The 23,142-nt window shown below is 27.1% G+C and overlaps 1 protein-coding gene and 1 long non-coding RNA gene across 2 annotated transcripts in view; one reads left to right on the top strand and one right to left on the bottom strand.

The window, feature by feature from the left end:
• Positions 1-23,142, bottom strand: part of LOC126302212 (NADH-ubiquinone oxidoreductase chain 5-like) — a 219,170-nt gene that overhangs the window by 131,503 nt on the left and 64,525 nt on the right. The window lies entirely within an intron of this gene.
• The window catches only part of LOC126302224 (uncharacterized), a 132,040-nt gene that overhangs the window by 67,811 nt on the left and 41,087 nt on the right, over positions 1-23,142 (top strand). The window lies entirely within an intron of this gene.

The raw sequence follows: 23,142 nt of genomic DNA, 5'->3' as shown, positions 1-23,142 counted from the left end.
GAAGTTTTAAAAATAATTACAATTGGTAGAATTAGTGCAATTTCTACATCAAAAATTAAAAAGATTACTGCGATTAGGAAGAATCGTATTGAGAATGGTATTCGTACTGATCTTTTTGGATCAAACCCACATTCAAATGGTGATCTTTTTTCTCGATCATTAATTAATTTTTTTGATAGTGTTGTTGCCAGGATTATAACAATTATTGGAATAATAAATCTAATGAAAACTCTTGTTGATAGAATTAGAATTGTTTTTCTTGATTTATATCAAGCTTTCTGATTGGAAGTCAAATGTACTATTTATACTAGAAAAACAATTATCTACCTCATCAATAAATAGAGATATATAAGAATAATCATAGTACGTCTACGAAGTGTCAGTATCATGCTGCTGCTTCAAATCCAAAGTGATGTCTTGGTGAAAATTGATTTATTGAGTGTCGAAGTAGACATGTTGATAAAAAGATTGTTCCAATAATTACGTGTAAACCATGGAATCCTGTTGCAACAAAGAATGTTGATCCATAAACTGCATCTGCAATGGTAAAAGGTGCTTCTCAATATTCATATGCTTGAAGTATTGTAAAGTATAGTCCTAATAACACTGTGAAGAATAATCCTTGTACTGCTTGAGTATGATTAGATTCCATTAAACTATGATGTGCTCATGTTACTGTTACTCCTGATGCTAAAAGAATAGCTGTATTAAGTAATGGAATTTGTATAGGGTTAAAGGGTTGAATTCCTATTGGAGGTCATAGTATTCCTAGTTCAATTGTTGGTGCTAATCTTCTTCTAAAGAATACTCAAAAAAAGAAACGAAAAATAATACCTCTGATGCAATAAATAAAATTATTCCTCATCGTAATCCAATTGATACAAATCCTGTATGTAATCCTTGATATGTTCCTTCTCGTACTACATCTCGTCATCATTGAATTATAGTTAGTAGGGTAATTCCAAATCCAATTATGAATAAGTTAATATTAAATAGGTGGAATCATTTTGCTAGTCCTGATACTAGGACTATTGCTCCAATTGCTCCTGTTAATGGTCAAGGTCTATAGTCTACTAAGTGGAATGGGTGGTTTGAGTGAGTTGTTAACATAGGTTTAATATACTTCTCTAGAATATAGAGTTCTTAGAATTGAGAAAACATAGGCTTGAATTATTGCTACTGCTGATTCTAGAATTAATAGAAGTATTTGTCCAATAATTAGTAATGAGATTAAGTTTATTGCTATAGATGGTCCTGTGTCTCCTAATAAGGTTAATAATAAGTGTCCTGCAATTATATTTGCTGCCAACCGTACTGCTAATGTACCTGGTCGAATAACATTACTAATTGTTTCAATTAGTACTATAAATGATATTAATGCAGGCGGTGTACCTTGTGGTACAAGGTGTGTAAATATATGATTAGTATGGTTAATTCATCCAAATAATATAAATCTTAGCCATATAGGTAGGGCAATTGCAAATGTTAATGCTAAATGTCTTGTTCTAGTAAAAATATAAGGGAATAATCCTATGAAATTGTTAAATAATATTATAATAAAAATTGAGATGAAAATGAATGTTGTTCCATTAAATGATTTTGGTCCAAGAAGTGTTTTAAATTCATTATGTAAGGTTAAATTTAGTTTATTTCAGATAATGTTAATTCGTGATGGTGTAAGTCAAAATAGTGATGGGATTAATAATAGTCCTAGAAATGTTCTAGTTCAATTTAATGATAAATTAAAGATGTTAGTTGATGGGTCAAATGTTGAGAATAGATTTGTTATCATTTTCAATTTAAGTTTTTTATTTCAATTGTTCCTTTTTCTGCTCTTTTAATAAGGTTAGGTTTAAATGAGAAGAAGTTTATTTGATTAAACAAGATTAATGTAGCTGAAAATATAATGAATAGTGAGAATCATATAAGAGGGGATATTTGAGGGATTTGGATATAATTTCCCCATCAGAAGTAGTCGTTAATTTACTATTATTTGGTTTAAGAGACCATTACTTACTTTCAGTCATCTGATGAATTTCAAGGTGTACTAATTTTTTTTAGTTACTTTAGATTGACCCTCTAATGTTATTTATTTTAACTAACTCCTTAAATTATCTTAGATAATCACTTAATAAATAAATTTACTGAAGTTCTTTCAATTACAATTGGTATAAATCTGTGGTTTGCTCCACAGATTTCTGAGCATTGTCCAAAGAATAATCCAGGTCGATTTATTGTGAATGTTCCTTGATTTAACCGACCTGGCGTTGCATCAATTTTAACCCCTAATGCAGGAACTGCTCATGAGTGTAGAACATCTGATGCTCTTGTTAATACTCGTACTTCTGTATTTATTGGTAGCATTGTTCGGTTATCTACATCTAGTAGTCGGAATCCTTCATTTCCTAGGTCTTGTTCTGGTGTTATATAAGTGTCAAATTCTACGTCTATGAAGTCTGAATATTCATATCTTCAATATCATTGTCGTCCAATGGTTTTAATTGTAATTATTGCATCTACTGAATCATCAAGTAAATATAATAGTCGTAATGCTGGAAGGGCAATAAAAATTAATGTAATTGCTGGTAAAGCTGTTCAGATTGTTTCAATTAAATGTCCATGAAGTATATTACGGTTAGTATAGGCAATAAATAATATATAACTTAGGGCATAACCTACAATTACTGTAATTAATAATAATACGACCATAGTATGATCATGAAAGAATGATAATTGCTCCATTAATGGTGAAGCTCCATCTTGAAGAGATAAATTTGATCATGTTGCCATTAATAAATATTTTCTAATAAAAGGTCAAACCTTTATTTGTAGAGCTTAAATCTACTGCACTAATCTGCCATATTAGAATCTAGAGATTAATGGTAATTTTGAGTAACTATGTTCTGCAGGAGGGTTATTTTGTAGTCATTCTGTTGATCTTCTTATGTTTGCTCTAAATATAATTGCTCGGTTTGTAATCATTCTTTCTCATATAATTACAATGAATATAATGATTCCTACAATAGAAATTGTAGACCCAATTCTTGATACTACGTTTCATGATGTATATGCGTCTGGGTAGTCAGAGTATCGTCGAGGTATTCCTGCTAATCCTAGGAAGTGTTGAGGAAAGAATGTTAAATTTACTCCAATGAATATAATTGTAAATTGGATTTTTAATCATGTATTATTTATAGTTAATCCTGTAAATAGTGGATATCATTGAATGACACCTCCTATAATTGCAAATACTGCTCCTATAGATAATACATAATGAAAGTGGGCTACTACATAATATGTATCATGTAATACAATATCAAGTGATGAATTTGCTAATACTAATCCTGTTAATCCACCAATTGTAAATAGGAAAATAAATCCTAGAGCTCATAATAATGGTGGATTGAACTTGAATTTAGTTCCATATAATGTAGCTAATCATCTAAATACCTTAATTCCTGTAGGTACAGCAATAATTATTGTTGCTGATGTAAAATATGCTCGTGTGTCAACATCCATTCCTACTGTAAATATATGATGTGCTCATACAATAAATCCTATTAGTCCAATTGATAGTATAGCATAAATTATACCTAATGTTCCAAATGATTCAATTTTTCCTCTTTCTTGACATACAATATGTGAAATAATTCCGAACCCCAGTAGAATTAAAATAAAAACTTCTGGGTGTCCAAAGAATCAAAATAGATGTTGATATAGAATTGGGTCACCCCCTCCTGCAGGGTCAAAGAATGATGTATTTAAATTTCGATCTGTTAATAATATAGTAATAGCTCCTGCTAAAACTGGAAGTGAAAGAAGGAGAAGTAATGCTGTAATAGCTACAGATCATACAAATAAAGGTGTTTGATCTAAAGTTATACTTTCTGATCGTATATTAATTGCTGTTGTAATGAAATTCACTGCACCAAGAATAGATGATACACCTGCTAAGTGCAGTGAAAAAATAGCTAGATCTACAGATGCACCCCCGTGTGCAATAGCTCCTGCTAGAGGAGGGTAAACTGTTCATCCCGTACCAGCACCATTATCTACTATAGAAGATGTAAGAAGAAGGGTTAGTGAAGGTGGTAGTAATCAAAAACTTATATTATTTATTCGTGGAAATGCTATATCTGGTGCACCAATTATTAGTGGAACAAGTCAATTACCAAATCCACCAATTATAATAGGTATTACTATAAAGAAAATTATTACGAATGTGTGAGCTGTAATAATAACATTATAAATCTGGTCATCCCCAATTAGAGATCCGGGTTGGCCAAGTTCAGCACGAATAAGTATTCTTATTGATGTTCCTACTATTCCTGCTCATGCTCCAAATATGAAGTATAAAGTACCAATGTCCTTATGGTTTGTTGAGAATAATCATTTTTGCGGTAAGATGGCTGAATTTTAGGTGGTAGACTGTAAATCTACTTATGAGATGTTTTCTCTCTTATCATATTTAGGTCTTATATTCAATTATGATTCTAGACTGCAATTCTAGAGGTGTAAAATTTTACTAAGGCCTAAAAGATTATTCTTTTAATTATAACTTTGAAGGTTATTAGTTTGATTAACTTAAGTCCTTAGTATAATGAAATTAAGGTTGATGTTGAAATCAATCCTATTGTTGAAATTATTACTGTTATAGGAAGAATGATTCTTGATTTTTGGGACTTTATCTTTATAGATCACGAATTTTCTGTGTATGATATAATTAGAGCTGAGAATCTAATACGTATATAGTAGTAGAGTGTAATTGTAGTTAATACAACTATAATAGTTATAATAGTTGTTATATTGTTTTCTATTAATGATTGTATTACAATTCATTTTGGTAAGAATCCAAGGAATGGTGGTAGTCCACCTAAAGATAATAAAGATAAGAATATTATGAATTTAATTTCGGTTTTTATATTTCTGGCTGAATAAATTTGATTTATGAAAAATAAATTTATTTGCTTAAATAATAAAACTATAATTAATCTTAATAGTGAGTAAATAATGAAGTATAGTTCTCAGATGTTTTCTCTGACTGTTAATGATCTAATTATTCAACCTAGATGTCTGATTGATGAATATGCTAAAAGTTGTCGTAAGGATGTTTGATTTAAACCTCCTATTGCCCCAATAATAATTCTTAAGATAATAATTGTTCAAATATAAGTTCTTAATTGAATACAATAAGATAAGACCATTATTGGGGCGATTTTTTGTCATGTTATTAATGTTAAACAATTATTTCATCTTGATGCTCCTATAACTTCTGGAAATCAGAAATGGAAAGGTGCAGCTCCAATCTTTAATAATAGTCTAGATCTAATTATTATTGATGGGATAAATTCTGTTTCCCATCCCATGGGATATTTTATTTGAATCAGCAAAATTGAAAATAATAATATTGTCGATGCCATTGCTTGGACAATAAAATATTTAATTGATGATTCATTTATTATTATATTTTTATTTCTTGTTAGGAGCGGAATAAATGAAAGTAAGTTGATCTCAAGTCCTATTCAAACCCCAAATCAGGAATTTGATGAAATGGACAGGATCGTTCCTATCATTAATGTTGATAGGAAGAGATGTTTTGTAGAGTTGTTGGTCATTAAAAAGGAGAGGATTGATACCTCTATAAATGGGGTATGAACCCATTAGCTTGTTTAGCTTACCTTTTTACATTAAGGTGTATGATGCACGTTAGTTTTTGATACTAAAGGAGGTAGTTTAATTCTATCTTATGTAATTTTAATGAAGGTAATTTTATTTACTTTATTTACCCTATCAAGGTAACCCTTTAATCAGGCACTTCATTTATTTAATATATAAATCGAAAGTTTTTTTTTGAAATTCTTTTATGTATTATTTTGTTTAATTAGGATTAATTTATCCTGCTCATTTTTTTATATATATATATATAATAAATAATTTATATTAATATATTACATTTAATTGAAATTAAAGTATTATAAGTTCATCTTACAATTATCAATTGATTATTTTAATGCAATTATTTACCTAGGATTATAGCTACTTATGTTTTGAGCTTAAAATAGGTTATTATAATATAATATATATAATAATATGTAATTTAATATTTAATATTATTATAATTGGATATAATAAATAAAATTATTAATTTAAATATAAAATATTATAATTAATATAATTATTTATATCCAATAGGAATTCAACCCTTTAACCCTATACAAATTCCATTACTTAATACAGCTATTCTTTTAGCATCAGGAGTAACAGTAACATGAGCACATCATAGTTTAATGGAATCTAATCATACTCAAGCACTACAAGGATTATTCTTCACAGTGTTATTAGGACTATACTTTACAATACTTCAAGCATATGAATATTGAGAAGCACCTTTTACCATTGCAGATGCAGTTTATGGATCAACATTCTTTGTTGCAACAGGATTCCATGGTTTACACGTAATTATTGGAACAATCTTTTTATCAACATGTCTACTTCGACACTCAATAAATCAATTTTCACCAAGACATCACTTTGGATTTGAAGCAGCAGCATGATACTGACACTTCGTAGATGTAGTATGATTATTCTTATATATCTCTATTTATTGATGAGGTAGATAATTGTTTTTCTAGTATAAATAGTACATTTGACTTAGAATCAGAAAGCTTCATATAAATCAAGAAAAACAATTCTAATTCTATCAACAAGAGTTTTCATTAGATTTATTATTCCAATAATTGTTATAATCCTGGCAACAACACTATCAAAAAAATTAATTAATGATCGAGAAAAAAGATCACCATTTGAATGTGGGTTTGATCCAAAAAGATCAGCACGAATACGATTCTTCCTAATCGCAGTAATATTTTTAATTTTTGATGTAGAAATTGCACTAATTCTACCAATTAAAATTATTTTTAAAACTTCAGACATTATAATCTGAACAGTATCAACAATATTTTTTGTTCTAGTTCTATTAGGAGGACTATACCATGAATGAAACCAAGGAGCATTACAATGAGCAGAATAAAGGGTTGTAGTTAAATATAACATTTGGGTTGCATTCAAAAAGTATTGATATTATCAATCAACCTTAAATAGAATAAGAAGCGAAATATTGCAGTCAGTTTCGACCTGGAAGATTGGTATGTACTACCCTTATTCTTATTAATTGAAGCCAAAAAGAGGCGTATTACTGTTAATAATATAATTGAACTATAATAGTTCCAATTAAGGAAATGTAAAGCCAATATGAAAGCTGCTAACTTTTTATATTAGCGGTTAAACTCCGTTAACATTTCTAAAATTTATATAGTTTAAATAAAACATTACATTTTCACTGTAAAAATAATATATCTATATTTGTAAATACTTAAAAGTAAAAATACTTCCTTAACATCTTCAGTGTCACGCTCTAATTATAAGCTATTTAAGTAAACGAAAAACAATATTACCAAAATAAATATTCAAAAAATAAAAGTTAAAAGATAAATCTTGAAATTAGAATCATATCAACCTTGAATATAACCAATTAAATAAATAAATAATCTATATAAACCTTGACCACCAAGTAATTCACCTCAACCATAATCAAATGACTTAGATGAATAATAACCTATTTTTAAAGGAATATATCTAATAAACTTAGTTGAAAGAAAAGGTATAAATCATATAGAACCAGCAAATCTAACAAAAGAAAGTATACTTAAAGAAAATAAATTATGAGAAAAATCAAAATTAGAAATAAGATAACCTAAATAAGCACCTAAAATAACAACTGTAATAGTTAAAAACTTTAAATAATAAGGTAAAGCAATCACATGAGGAATAGGAAAAATTAATCAAGATAAAAGACTACCACCAAAAACAGCAACAAACAATAGACCAATTATTCCAAATGAAATATAATAACCCTTATCATCAAAAGAAAATCTAGAATAAAAATTATTATCACCAGATATTGAATAATAAAACAAACGAAAAGAATAAGAAGCAGTTAAACCAGTAGAAAAAAAATAAAGAAAAAAAATTAAACAATTAATTCATCTTAAACAAACCATCTCAAGAATTAAATCCTTTGAATAAAATCCCGCTAAAAAAGGTATTCCACACAAAGATAAACTAGAAACATTAAAACAAACTTAAGTTAAAGGTATGAAATTAACAATTGATCCTATAAAACGAATATCCTGAGAATCCTTCAAATTATGAATTATTGAACCTGCACATATAAATAATAATGCCTTAAATAAAGCATGAGCCAATAAATGAAAAAATGCAAGCTTTGGATAACCTATAGCCAAAATTCTTATTATTAAACCAAGTTGTCTTAAAGTAGAAAGAGCAATAATCTTCTTTAAATCAAACTCAAAATTAGCGCCCAATCCAGCCATAAATATAGTTATACAACCAATTAAAAGTAAAAATCAACCACAATTATAAGTATCCAATATTGGTCTAAAACGAATTAATAAATAAACACCAGCAGTAACAAGAGTAGAAGAATGAACTAAAGCAGAAACAGGAGTAGGAGCTGCTATAGCAGCAGGAAGTCATGAAGAGAAAGGAATCTGAGCTCTCTTAGTTATAGCTGCTAAAACAATTAATATAGTAATGAGCTTTATTTCAAAAGAATTAGAAATAAAATCATAATAATAAATATAATTTCAACCACCAAAATTTAACATTCATGCAATAGAAATTAAAATAGCAACATTACCAATACGATTAGAAAGTGCAGTTAATATACCAGCACTATAAGATTTTACATTTTGATAATAAATAACTAAACAATAAGAAACTAAACCTAAACCATCTCAACCTAATAAAATTCTAATTAAATTAGGACTAATAATTAAAAAACCTATAGAAAGAATAAATATTAAAACAATAATAATAATAAAACGATTTATATTCTTTTCACCAGATATATAATCCTCTCTATAATAAATAACCAAAGAAGAAATATATATTACAAAAGATATAAAAATAAGAGATATTCAATCCAAAATTAAAGTTATAACAACTATAGAACCATTTAAATTGAAAAGCTCTCACTCAACAAAAACTCTATAATCAATTATTAAATAATAAATACCTAAAATAAAAATTATAGTTCTCGAAATAAACAAAGAAAAAAAACTCAAAGAACAAATAGAAAATAAATTCACGGCCTAAGATGAAAAACTTCATATCATTGATTCCACAAAACAAAATTTTTAATTAAAATACTTAAGCAAACTAAACAAAGAAATATTCACCCTTTAAACAGAGAATATTTAAAGGCAATCAATGTAAAAGTAAAAGATGATATTCACGAAAATAACCAAGAGAACAAGTATAAACACCAGAATAATAATTCCCATGCTGAGAATAAGAATATATATACAAAGTATAAACAGCTCTAAAAAAAGATAAAAAAATCAAAGCAAAGAATCTAAAAGAAGATCAAGATATAATTCTATTTAATAATCTAATTTCACCTACCAAATTTAAAGAAGGAGGAGCAGCCATATTTGATGATCTTAAAAGAAATCATCATAAAGCCATTCTTGGCATCAAATTAATTATACCCTTGTTAATTAATAATCTTCGTCTACCTAAACGTTCATAAATAATATTAGATAAACAAAATAAACCAGAAGAACATAAACCATGACCAACCATTAGAGAAAGAGAACCTACACAACCTCATCAATTCATAGTCATCAATCCACCAATAACCATTCTTATATGAGCAACAGAAGAAATGCAATTAAAGACTTTAAATCAACCTGACGAAAATAAATAAATCTTACAATAACACCCCCAGATAAACCTAAAGACAATCAAAAATAATTAAACTTTAAACCCAAATAAGAAATAACCTTTATAACACGAAAAATACCATAACCACCTAACTTTAAAAAAACACCAGCAAGAATTATTCTACCTGAAATAGGGGCCTCTACATGAGCCTTAGGAAGTCATAAATGAACCAAAAACATAGGTATCTTAACTAAAAAAGCCAAAATTATAAATACATAAAACATAAAATAATAAGAACCAAAATCAACCAATAAAGGAAAATATAAAGTATTAGAAAAATCATAAACCTTAAATAAAACTAATAATAAAGGTAATCTAGCAAGCAAAGTATAAAAAATTAAATAAACCCCAGCCTGCAAACGCTCAGGTTGATAACCCCAACCCAAAATTAAAAGTAAAGTAGAAACTAATCTAGCCTCAAAAAAAATATAAAAAGAAAGAAGACTTAATCTAGCAAATGAACAATAAAGCATAATTATTAAAATCAAAACCATAAAAACAAAAAAATTAGAATGATATGAACTTAAATAAACTGAACCTCTAGCAGTGATTATTAAAGAACAAATCCAAAAACTAAGTAAAATTAAACTAAAAGAAAAATAATCAATACCAAAATAATATCTAATTATATTCAAATCAGCATATGAATAAACACAAATTATAAAAACAAAACCCGACAGAAACATTAAAGAATGAACCAACCATCAACAATTATTTAATAAACAAAGAGGGATCAAAAAAATAGTTATAAACAAATACTTTAACATAAAGATAAACCAAAAGAATTAAAAAAAATCATTACCATGAGAACGAATTATTGAAACTAAAATAGAAAGACCTAAAGCACCCTCACAAACAGAAAAAACTAAAAAAATAACAGGAAAAAAATAATCATAATCAAACTCAATAAGAAAAACAATAACTAACATAAATAAAGAAAGAACAATATATTCTAATCTCAAAAGAACCATTAATAAATGTTTACGTTTAGAAGAAAAAACATAAACACCAGCAAAATAAATCAATAAAGAAGTAAAAATAGAGAATATAAACATTAGTTTTAATAGTTTAAAAAAAATGCCGGTCTTGTAAACCGGAAATAAGTCCAGCCCCCACTTTTAAAACTTCAGAGGTGGAAAAGCTTCCATCATCGGTCCCCAAAACCGGTATTTTAAATAAACTAACCCCTGAAATGATCAAAATAATAATTATATCATTATCAAATGTAATAAATATTAATTTTATTAAATTAAGACACCCAATATCAATAATGCTTTTTATTATCCTTCAAACCTTCCTAGTTGGATTAATAACAGGAACAATAATAGAAAGATATTGTTTATCATATATTTTATTTTTATTATTTCTTGGTGGTATACTAGTATTATTTATTTACATTACAAGAATTGCATCAAACGAAATATTTCAGCCTAAATCAATCACTATAATTATTACATTAATAATGTGAGTATTTATCATATTAATATTAATTATTCTAGATATATCTATATTTATAGACTTTTTCAAAAACACCGAAACTATAAATATTGATAATTCAATCAATTATCAAGAAATAACAATATCTTTAGAAAAATTATATAATAGACCAACATTCATTATTACAGTAATAATAATAATTTATTTATTTTTAGCACTACTAGCAGTTGTTAAAATCACCAATATTAATCAGGGACCTATTCGTAAAATAAGATAATTACTAATGAATAAACCCTTACGATTAAGACATCCTTTAATTAAAATTATTAATAACTATTTAATTGACTTACCTGCCCCAACAAATATTTCATTTTGATGAAATTTTGGATCCCTATTAGGGTTATGTTTGGTGATTCAAATCGTAACTGGACTATTTTTAGCTATACATTATACATCAAATATTGAAATAGCATTCAGTAGTGTAGTACACATCTGCCGAGACGTAAATAATGGTTGAATTATCCGAACCTTACACGCAAATGGAGCATCTATATTTTTTATTTGTATTTACTTACATGTAGGATGGGGAATTTACTATGGATCTTATATATATATATATACATACCTGAATAATTGGTACAGTGATTTTATTTTTAGTTATAGCAACTGCATTTATAGGATATGTCTTACCCTGAGGCCAAATATCTTTTTGAGGTGCAACAGTAATTACTAATTTATTATCAGCAATCCCATACTTAGGAACAGATTTAGTCCAATGAGTATGAGGAGGATTCGCTGTTGATAATGCAACATTAAATCGATTCTTCACATTCCATTTTGTATTACCATTTATTATTGCTGCTATAGCAGCAATTCATTTATTTTTTCTTCACCAAACAGGATCTAATAATCCTCTTGGACTAAATGGAGATATTGAAAAAATTCCATTCCATCCATACTTTACCTTTAAGGATTCTATTACATTTGTAATAATAACATCATTATTAATTATACTATGTTTAATTAATCCTTACCTATTAGGAGATCCAGATAACTTTGTACCTGCCAACCCATTAGTAACACCAGTTCACATTCAACCAGAATGATATTTCCTATTTGCATATGCAATTCTACGATCTATCCCTAATAAGTTAGTAGGTGTTATTGCATTATTTTTATCAATTAGAATCTTAATAATTTTACCATTTTATAATAAAACACCATTCCGAGGCATTCAATTTTACCCTATTAATCAAATTTTATTCTGAATTATAGTAGTTGTTGTATGCTTACTAACGTGAATTGGTAAACGACCTGTTGAAGAACCTTATATTATAACAGGTCAAATCTTAACAATTATTTACTTCACATATTTCTTAATTAATGTCCATGTCGCAAACGCATGAGATAAATTAATTAAGGAATAAAGTTAATTAGCTTAGGAAAAGCATATGTTTTGAAAACATAAAATTAGAAGTTTAACTCTTCTATTAACTTTTCTCAAAAAATTTCACTAAACAAATGAGATAAATAAAATCTTTAAACCAACAAAGAAAATAAAAAAATTCAAAGATAAAGGTAAAAAACTTTTTCAACTAAGTACATTAATTTATCATAACGGAACCGTGGTAATGTTCCACGAACCCAAATAAAACCAAAAGATATAATAGCAAGCTTAATAAAAAATATAAAAGAATAAAAATCACCGCCCAAAAAAATTAAAGCCAATAACATTCTTATGAAGACAATTCTAGTATATTCAGCTAAAAAAATTAAAGTAAAACCACCCGCACCATACTCAATATTAAATCCTGAAACTAACTCAGATTCCCCTTCAGCAAAATCAAAAGGAGTACGATTAGTTTCAGCTAAGCAAGAAGCAAAACAAGCTAAAGCTAAAGGAAAAGAAATAATAATAAATCAACAATAAAGCTGATAGTTTATAAAATCAAACATATTAAAACTACCAATTAAAATAATTAAAGACAATAAAATTAAAGCTAAACTAACTTCATAAGAAATTGTTTGAGCAACAGAACGAAGAGAACCTAATAATGAATAATTTGAATTAGAAGATCAACCAGCAATTATAACAGTATAAACACCTAATCTAGTACAACATAAAAAAAATAAAAATCCATAAGAAAAAGAACACATATAAGTTAAATAAGGAAAAATTACTCAAACGGCTAAAGAAATCATTAAATTAAAAACAGGGGAAAAATAATAAAGTAGGTAATTAGATATAATAGGAATTGGCTGCTCCTTACAAATTAACTTAATAGCATCTCTAAATGGCTGAGGAATTCCAACAAAACCTACCTTATTTGGACCCTTTCGAATCTGAATATAACCTAAAACCTTACGCTCTAATAAAGTTAAAAAGGCAACACTAATTAAAACACAAATAACCAATAAAAGAAAATTCAAAATAAATATAAATAAATCATAAAGTATCAATACTATTTGTAGAAAAAATCTACATAAATGAATTCTAAATTCAACACATTAATCTGTCAAAATAGTAAATAAATTAATATTAATCAATATAACAAAAAATATTTTAACCATATGGTCCTTTCGTACTAATATGGATTAACAATCTTAGGATAGAGACCGACCTGGCTCACGCCGGTCTGAACTCAGATCATGTAAGAATTTAAAGGTCGAACAGACCTAATCATTGGGCTCCTGCACCCAAAATTGGATCAAAATAACAAACATAAATAAATGATATAATAATGAAGAGTTTATCTATTCTTCATGTCACCCCAACAAAACATCATCATTAAATATAGAAAGACAAACAAAAAACTATATAAAAGTAAAATGTCAAGCTCTATAGGGTCTTCTCGTCCTAAAGAAGAATTTAAGCCTTTTGACTCAAAAGTTAAATTCAAAAATTTATTAAGAGACAGTTGATTTCTCGTCAAGCCATTCATTCCAGCCACTAATTAAGAGACTAATGATTATGCTACCTTTGCACGGTCAAAATACCGCGGCTCTTTAAAAATACGCTCAGTGAGCAGGCCAGACCTCAAAATATAAACAAGAGGACATGTTTTTGATAAACAGGCGGAAATCAATTTTGCCTAGTTCCTTATAATAAGTTCACAAGGTAAAAATTTCATACAAATAAATATACTAATTCTATCATTATTACAAAAATTTTAAAATTAAATTAATAATCTTAATAAAAAACCTAAAATATTTATAAAATCAAAATAAAAAATAATGAACTAAAACGTAATCTTAAAGATAGCTGGTTTAAAGCTTACTATTATATTTCTATAAAATAAGTTATAGGTTATTAACTTCAAAGCTTATCCCTTAAAGAATAAATAAGTTAATATTTTTACTTAAAAAATTAAATAAAAACAAATAACTTTAAAAAATTAAATTTTTTCTTAAGAAACTAGATATCTTGGGAAACGATTAACATCTCATTTCTATAAATAATTTAATAATAATTATGATACATTAACTATAAATTATTTATAAATCAACCCAAATCGAGACAAGTAAAATAAATACTACAATTTTGATAAACCCTGATACAAAAGGTACAATAAATAAAATCTACTTAAAAAAATATAAAATAATATTTCATAAAACACTTACATTACCAATAAACTATAATTTAAAAAATCAATTCTATAAAATATACTAAGACAAAAATACAATAAAATTATTTATATTAAATAATTAAATAAACAAAAAATAAATATAATAAAATAAATAATCAAGATATCCTGATTTGCAAAGAAAAATTTTCAGTGTAAATGAAACACTTTACTAATAAGTTATATCTTGAACTCTTCCTAGATACACTTTCCAGTACATCTACTATGTTACGACTTATCTCATCTAAATTATAGCTACTTTAAAATAAAATAGAATAATCAATAATGAGAGCGACGGGCGATGTGTACACATCTCAGAGCCAATATCAGTTAAATTAAATAAATTAAATTACTATCAAATCCACCTTCATTAACAGTATTTCACTATCAAATCCGTTATAAACAAAAACCTATTGTAACCCACCTCCTCTTAACTATAAGCTGCACCTTGACCTGAAATATTTTATAATTATAAATCTTGAGAATTATAACTCTAAAAAGATTCTCTGATAACGGAGATATACAAACAAATAAATTAAGTAGAGTAAATCGTGTATTATCAATCATGGGGTAGGTTCCTCTGAATGGAATGAGATACCGCCAAATTCTTTGGGTTTAAAGACCTTAACTAATAGTACCCTGGTAAATATAATTAACATTTAAAATAATAGGGTATCTAATCCTAGTTTATTATTTAAATTTCACACATTCATAAAAAGGGCCACAAATAAATTTTAACATTTCACCTTACAAATTTATATTTCAACCCTAATAATATAAACAACTGTTTTAACCAATAATATTCACTTGTATCAATCGTATAACCGCGGCTGCTGGCACGAATTATGCCGATACTAAATCAATTGCTAAATCCAAAATCACTTGATAATTAAATCAAATTACTGCAAAAAGAACATTTAGTCTAACAAAACTTACATATAATACAAAGAAAAAGTGAATAAACAAGCAAGAATAAAACTTTTAAAAATAAAAAATAAGAAAATTTTAAATCTATTAATTCAGGAAAAAATAAAAGATTCAAATATTTAAAGAAAAAAAAAGAAAAAACCACAAACATTAACAAAAAAAAAGAAACGCCCCTATGTATGACCACAACAACTTCTCTATTATATATAATTAAAGATTAATATGGAACATGTATAGCAATAAATGTATTATATTCTTTCTTATTTAATCTTTCTTTTCACTAATAAGTAAAGAAAGATTAAATAATATAATAAATATATTTTATACAATTATGTAATTTAACATAATATGTTATTAATATGAATTCTTTTTTTATATATTAAATAAATGAAGTGCCTGATTAAAGGGTTACCTTGATAGGGTAAATAAAGTAAATAAAATTACCTTCATTAAAATTACATAAGATAGAATTAAACTACCTCCTTTAGTATCAAAAACTAACGTGCATCATACACCTTAATGTAAAAAGGTAAGCTAAACAAGCTAATGGGTTCATACCCCATTTATAGAGGTATCAATCCTCTCCTTTTTAATGACCAACAACTCTACAAAACTTCTCTTCCTATCAACATTAATGATAGGAACGATCCTGTCCATTTCATCAAATTCCTGATTTGGGGTTTGAATAGGACTTGAGATCAACTTACTTTCATTTATTCCGCTCCTAACAAGAAATAAAAATATAATAATAAATGAATCATCAATTAAATATTTTATTGTCCAAGCAATAGCATCGACAATATTATTATTTTCAATTTTGCTGATTCAAATAAAATATCCCATGGGATGGGAAACAGAATTTATCCCATCAATAATAATTAGATCTAGACTATTATTAAAGATTGGAGCTGCACCTTTCCATTTCTGATTTCCAGAAGTTATAGGAGCATCAAGATGAAATAATTGTTTAACATTATTAACATGACAAAAAAATCGCCCCAATAATGGTCTTATCTTATTGTATTCAATTAAGAACTTTTATTTGAACAATTATTATCTTAAGAATTATTATTGGGGCAATAGGAGGTTTAAATCAAACATCCTTACGACAACTTTTAGCATATTCATCAATCAGACATCTAGGTTGAATAATTAGATCATTAACAGTCAGAGAAAACATCTGAGAACTATACTTCATTATTTACTCACTATTAAGATTAATTATAGTTTTATTATTTAAGCAAATAAATTTATTTTTCATAAATCAAATTTATTCAGCCAGAAATATAAAAACCGAAATTTAATTCATAATATTCTTATCTTTATTATCTTTAGGTGGACTACCACCATTCCTTGGATTCTTACCAAAATGAATTGTAATACAATCATTAATAGAAAACAATATAACAACTATTATAACTATTATAGTTGTATTAACTACAATTACACTCTACTACTATATACGTATTAGATTCTCAGCTCTAATTATATCATACACAGAAAATTCGTGATCTATAAAGATAAAGTCCCAAAAATCAAGAATCATTCTTCCTATAACAGTAATAATTTCAACAATAGGATTGATTTCAACATCAACCTTAATTTCATTATACTAAGGACTTTAGACGTAGAATTTGACACTTATATAACACCAGAACAAGACCTAAAAAATGATGGATTCCGACTACTAGATGTAGATAACCGAACAATCCTACCAATAAATACAGAAGTACGAGTATTAACAAGAGCATCAGATGTTCTACACTCATGAGCAGTTCCTGCATTAGGGGTTAAAATTGATGCAACGCCAGGTCGGTTAAATCAAGGAACATTCACAATAAATCGACCTGGATTATTCTTTGGACAATGCTCAGAAATCTGTGGAGCAAACCACAGATTTATACCAATTGTAATTGAAAGAACTTCAGTAAATTTATTTATTAAGTGATTATCTAAGATAATTATCGAGTTAGTTAAAATAAATAACATTAGAGTGTCAATCAAAAGTAACTAAAAAAATTAGTACACCTTGAAATTCATCAGATGACTGAAAGTAAGTAATGGTCTCTTAAACCAAATAATAGTAAATTAACGACTACTTCTGATGGGGAAATTATATCCAAATCCCTCAAATATCCCCTCTTATATGATTCTCACTATTCATTATATTTTCAGCTACATTAATCTTGTTTAATCAAATAAACTTCTTCTCATTTAAACCTAACCTTATTAAAAGAGCAGAAAAAGGAACAATTGAAATAAAAAACTTAAATTGAAAATGATAACAAATCTATTCTCAACATTTGACCCATCAACTAACATCTTTAATTTATCATTAAATTGAACTAGAACATTTCTAGGACTATTATTAATCCCATCACTATTTTGACTTACACCATCACGAATTAACATTATCTGAAATAAACTAAATTTAACCTTACATAATGAATTTAAAACACTTCTTGGACCAAAATCATTTAATGGAACAACATTCATTTTCATCTCAATTTTTATTATAATATTATTTAACAATTTCATAGGATTATTCCCTTATATTTTTACTAGAACAAGACATTTAGCATTAACATTTGCAATCGCCCTACATATATGGCTGAGATTTATATTATTTGGATGAATTAACCATACTAATCATATATTTACACACCTTGTACCACAAGGTACACCGCCTGCATTAATATCATTTATAGTACTAATTGAAACAATTAGTAATGTTATTCGACCAGGTACATTAGCAGTACGGTTGGCAGCAAATATAATTGCAGGACACTTATTATTAACCTTATTAGGAAACACAGGACCATCTATAGCAATAAACTTAATCTCATTACTAATTATTGGACAAATACTTCTATTAATTCTAGAATCAGCAGTAGCAATAATTCAAGCCTATGTTTTCTCAATTCTAAGAACTCTATATTCTAGAGAAGTATATTAAACCTATGTTAACAACTCACTCAAACCACCCATTCCACTTAGTAGACTATAGACCTTGACCATTAACAGGAGCAATTGGAGCAATAGTCCTAGTATCAGGACTAGCAAAATGATTCCACCTATTTAATATTAACTTATTCATAATTGGATTTGGAATTACCCTACTAACTATAATTCAATGATGACGAGATGTAGTACGAGAAGGAACATATCAAGGATTACATACAGGATTTGTATCAATTGGATTACGATAAGGAATAATTTTATTTATTGCATCAGAGGTATTATTTTTCGTTTCTTTTTTTTGAGCATTCTTTAGAAGAAGATTAGCACCAACAATTGAACTAGGAATACTATGACCTCCAATAGGAATTCAACCCTTTAACCCTATACAAATTCCATTACTTAATACAGCTATTCTTTTAGCATCAGGAGTAACAGTAACATGAGCACATCATAGTTTAATGGAATCTAATCATACTCAAGCACTACAAGGATTATTCTTCACAGTGTTATTAGGACTATACTTTACAATACTTCAAGCATATGAATATTGAGAAGCACCTTTTACCATTGCAGATGCAGTTTATGGATCAACATTCTTTGTTGCAACAGGACTCCATGGTTTACACGTAATTATTGGAACAATCTTTTTATCAACATGTCTACTTCGACACTCAATAAATCAATTTTCACCAAGACATCACTTTGGATTTGAAGCAGCAGCATGATACTGACACTTCGTAGACGTAGTATGATTATTCTTATATATCTCTATTTATTGATGAGGTAGATAATTGTTTTTCTAGTATAAATAGTACATTTGACTTCCAACCAGAAAGCTTGATATAAATCAAGAAAAACAGTTCTAATTCTATCAACAAGAGTTTTCATTAGATTTATTATTCCAATAATTGTTATAATCCTGGCAACAACACTATCAAAAAAATTAATTAATGATCGAGAAAAAAGATCACCATTTGAATGTGGGTTTGATCCAAAAAGATCAGCACGAATACCATTCTCAATACGATTCTTCCTAATCGCAGTAATCTTTTTAATTTTTGATGTAGAAATTGCACTAATTCTACCAATTGTAATTATTTTTAAAACTTCAGACATTATAATCTGAACAGTATCAACAATATTTTTTATTCTAGTTCTATTAGGAGGACTATACCATGAATGAAACCAAGGAGCATTACAATGAGCAGAATAAAGGGTTGTAGTTAAATATAACATTTGGGTTGCATTCAAAAAGTATTGATATTATCAATCAACCTTAAATAGAATAAGAAGCGAAATATTGCAGTCAGTTTCGACCTGGAAGATTGGTATGTACTACCCTTATTCTTATTAATTGAAGCCAAAAAGAGGCGTATTACTGTTAATAATATAATTGAACTATAATAGTTCCAATTAAGGAAATGTAAAGCCAATGTGAAAGCTGCTAACTTTTTATATTAGCGGTTAAACTCCGTTAACATTTCTAAAATTTATATAGTTTAAATAAGACATTATATTTTCACTGTAAAAATAATATATCTATATTTATAAATACTTAAAAGTAAAAATACTTCCTTAACATCTTCAGTGTCACGCTCTAATTATAAGCTATTTAAGTAAACGAAAAATAATATTACCAAAATAAATATTCAAAAAATAAAAGTTAAAAGATAAATCTTGAAATTAGAATCATATCAACCTTGAATATAACCAATTAAATAAATAAATAATCTATATAAACCTTGACCACCAAGTAATTCACCTCAACCATAATCAAATGACTTAGATGAATAATAACCTATTTTTAAAGGAATATATCTAATAAACTTAGTTGAAAGAAAAGGTATAAATCATATAGAACCAGCAAATCTAACAAAAGAAAGTATACTTAAAGAAAATAAATTATGAGAAAAATCAAAATTAGAAATAAGATAACCTAAATAAGCACCTAAAATAACAACTGTAATAGTTAAAAACTTTAATTAATAAGGTAAAGCAATCACATGAGGAATAGGAAAAATTAATCAAGATAAAAGACTACCACCAAAAACAGCAACAAACAATAGACCAATTATTCCAAATGAAATATAATAACCCTTATCATCAAAAGAAAATCTAGAATAAAAATTATTATCACCAGATATTGAATAATAAAACAAACGAAAAGAATAAGAAGCAGTTAAACCAGTAGAAAAAAAATAAAGAAAAAAAATTAAACAATTAATTCATCTTAAACAAACCATCTCAAGAATTAAATCCTTTGAATAAAATCCCGCTAAAAAAGGTATTCCACACAAAGATAAACTAGAAACATTAAAACAAACTTAAGTTAAAGGTATGAAATTAACAATTGATCCTATAAAACGAATATCCTGAGAATCCTTCAAATTATGAATTATTGAACCTGCACATATAAATAATAATGCCTTAAATAAAGCATGAGCCAATAAATGAAAAAATGCAAGCTTTGGATAACCTATAGCCAAAATTCTTATTATTAAACCAAGTTGTCTTAAAGTAGAAAGAGCAATAATCTTCTTTAAATCAAACTCAAAATTAGCGCCCAATCCAGCCATAAATATAGTTATACAACCAATTAAAAGTAAAAATCAACCACATTTATAAGTATCCAATATTGGTCTAAAACGAATTAATAAATAAACACCAGCAGTAACAAGAGTAGAAGAATGAACTAAAGCAGAAACAGGAGTAGGAGCTGCTATAGCAGCAGGAAGTCATGAAGAGAAAGGAATCTGAGCTCTCTTAGTTATAGCTGCTAAAACAATTAATATAGTAATGAGCTTTATTTCAAAAGAATTAGAAATAAAATCATAATAATAAATATAATTTCAACCACCAAAATTTAACATTCATGCAATAGAAATTAAAATAGCAACATCACCAATACGATTAGAAAGTGCAGTTAATATACCAGCACTATAAGATTTTACATTTTGATAATAAATAACTAAACAATAAGAAACTAAACCTAAACCATCTCAACCTAATAAAATTCTAATTAAATTAGGACTAATAATTAAAAAACCTATAGAAAGAATAAATATTAAAACAATAATAATAATAAAACGATTTATATTCTTTTCACCAGATATATAATCCTCTCTATAATAAATAACCAAAGAAGAAATATATATTACAAAAGATATAAAAATAAGAGATATTCAATCCAAAATTAAAGTTATAACAACTATAGAACCATTTAAATTGAAAAGCTCTCACTCAACAAAAACTCTATAATCAATTATTAAATAATAAATACCTAAAATAAAAATTATAGTTCTCGAAATAAACAAAGAAAAAAAACTCAAAGAACAAATAGAAAACAAATTCACGGCCTAAGATGAAAAACTTCATATCATTGATTCCACAAAACAATATTTTTAATTAAAATACTTAAGCAAACTAAACAAAGAAATATTCACCCTTTAAACAGAGAATATTTAAAGGCAATCAATGTAAAAGTAAAAGATGATATTCACGAAAATAACCAAGAGAACAAGTATAAACACCAGAATAATAATTCCCATGCTGAGAATAAGAATATATATACAAAGTATAAACAGCTCTAAAAAAAGATAAAAAAATCAAAGCAAAGAATCTAAAAGATGATCAAGATATAATTCTATTTAATAATCTAATTTCACCTACCAAATTTAAAGAAGGAGGAGCAGCCATATTTGATGATCTTAAAAGAAATCATCATAAAGCCATTCTTGGCATCAAATTAATTATACCCTTGTTAATTAATAATCTTCGTCTACCTAAACGTTCATAAATAATATTAGATAAACAAAATAAACCAGAAGAACATAAACCATGACCAACCATTAGAGAAAGAGAACCTACACAACCTCATCAATTCATAGTCATCAATCCACCAATAACCATTCTTATATGAGCAACAGAAGAATATACAATTAAAGACTTTAAATCAACCTGACGAAAACAAATAAATCTTACAATAACACCCCCAGATAAACCTAAAGACAATCAAAAATAATTAAACTTTAAACCCAAATAAGAAATAACCTTTATAACACGAAAAATACCATAACCACCTAACTTTAATAAAACACCAGCAAGAATTATTCTACCTGAAATAGGGGCCTCTACATGAGCCTTAGGAAGTCATAAATGAACCAAAAACATAGGTATCTTAACTAAAAAAGCCAAAATTATAAATACATAAAACATAAAATAATAAGAACCAAAATCAACCAATAAAGGAAAATATAAAGTATTAGAAAAATCATAAACCTTAAATAAAACTAATAATAAAGGTAATCTAGCAACCAAAGTATAAAAAATTAAATAAACACCAGCCTGCAAACGCTCAGGTTGATAACCCCAACCCAAAATTAAAAGT

Source organism: Schistocerca gregaria, unplaced genomic scaffold, assembly GCF_023897955.1.
Source record: "Schistocerca gregaria isolate iqSchGreg1 unplaced genomic scaffold, iqSchGreg1.2 ptg000169l, whole genome shotgun sequence".
NCBI lineage: Eukaryota > Metazoa > Arthropoda > Insecta > Orthoptera > Acrididae > Schistocerca > Schistocerca gregaria.
This window is presented reverse-complemented; position numbering and strand designations above follow the sequence as displayed.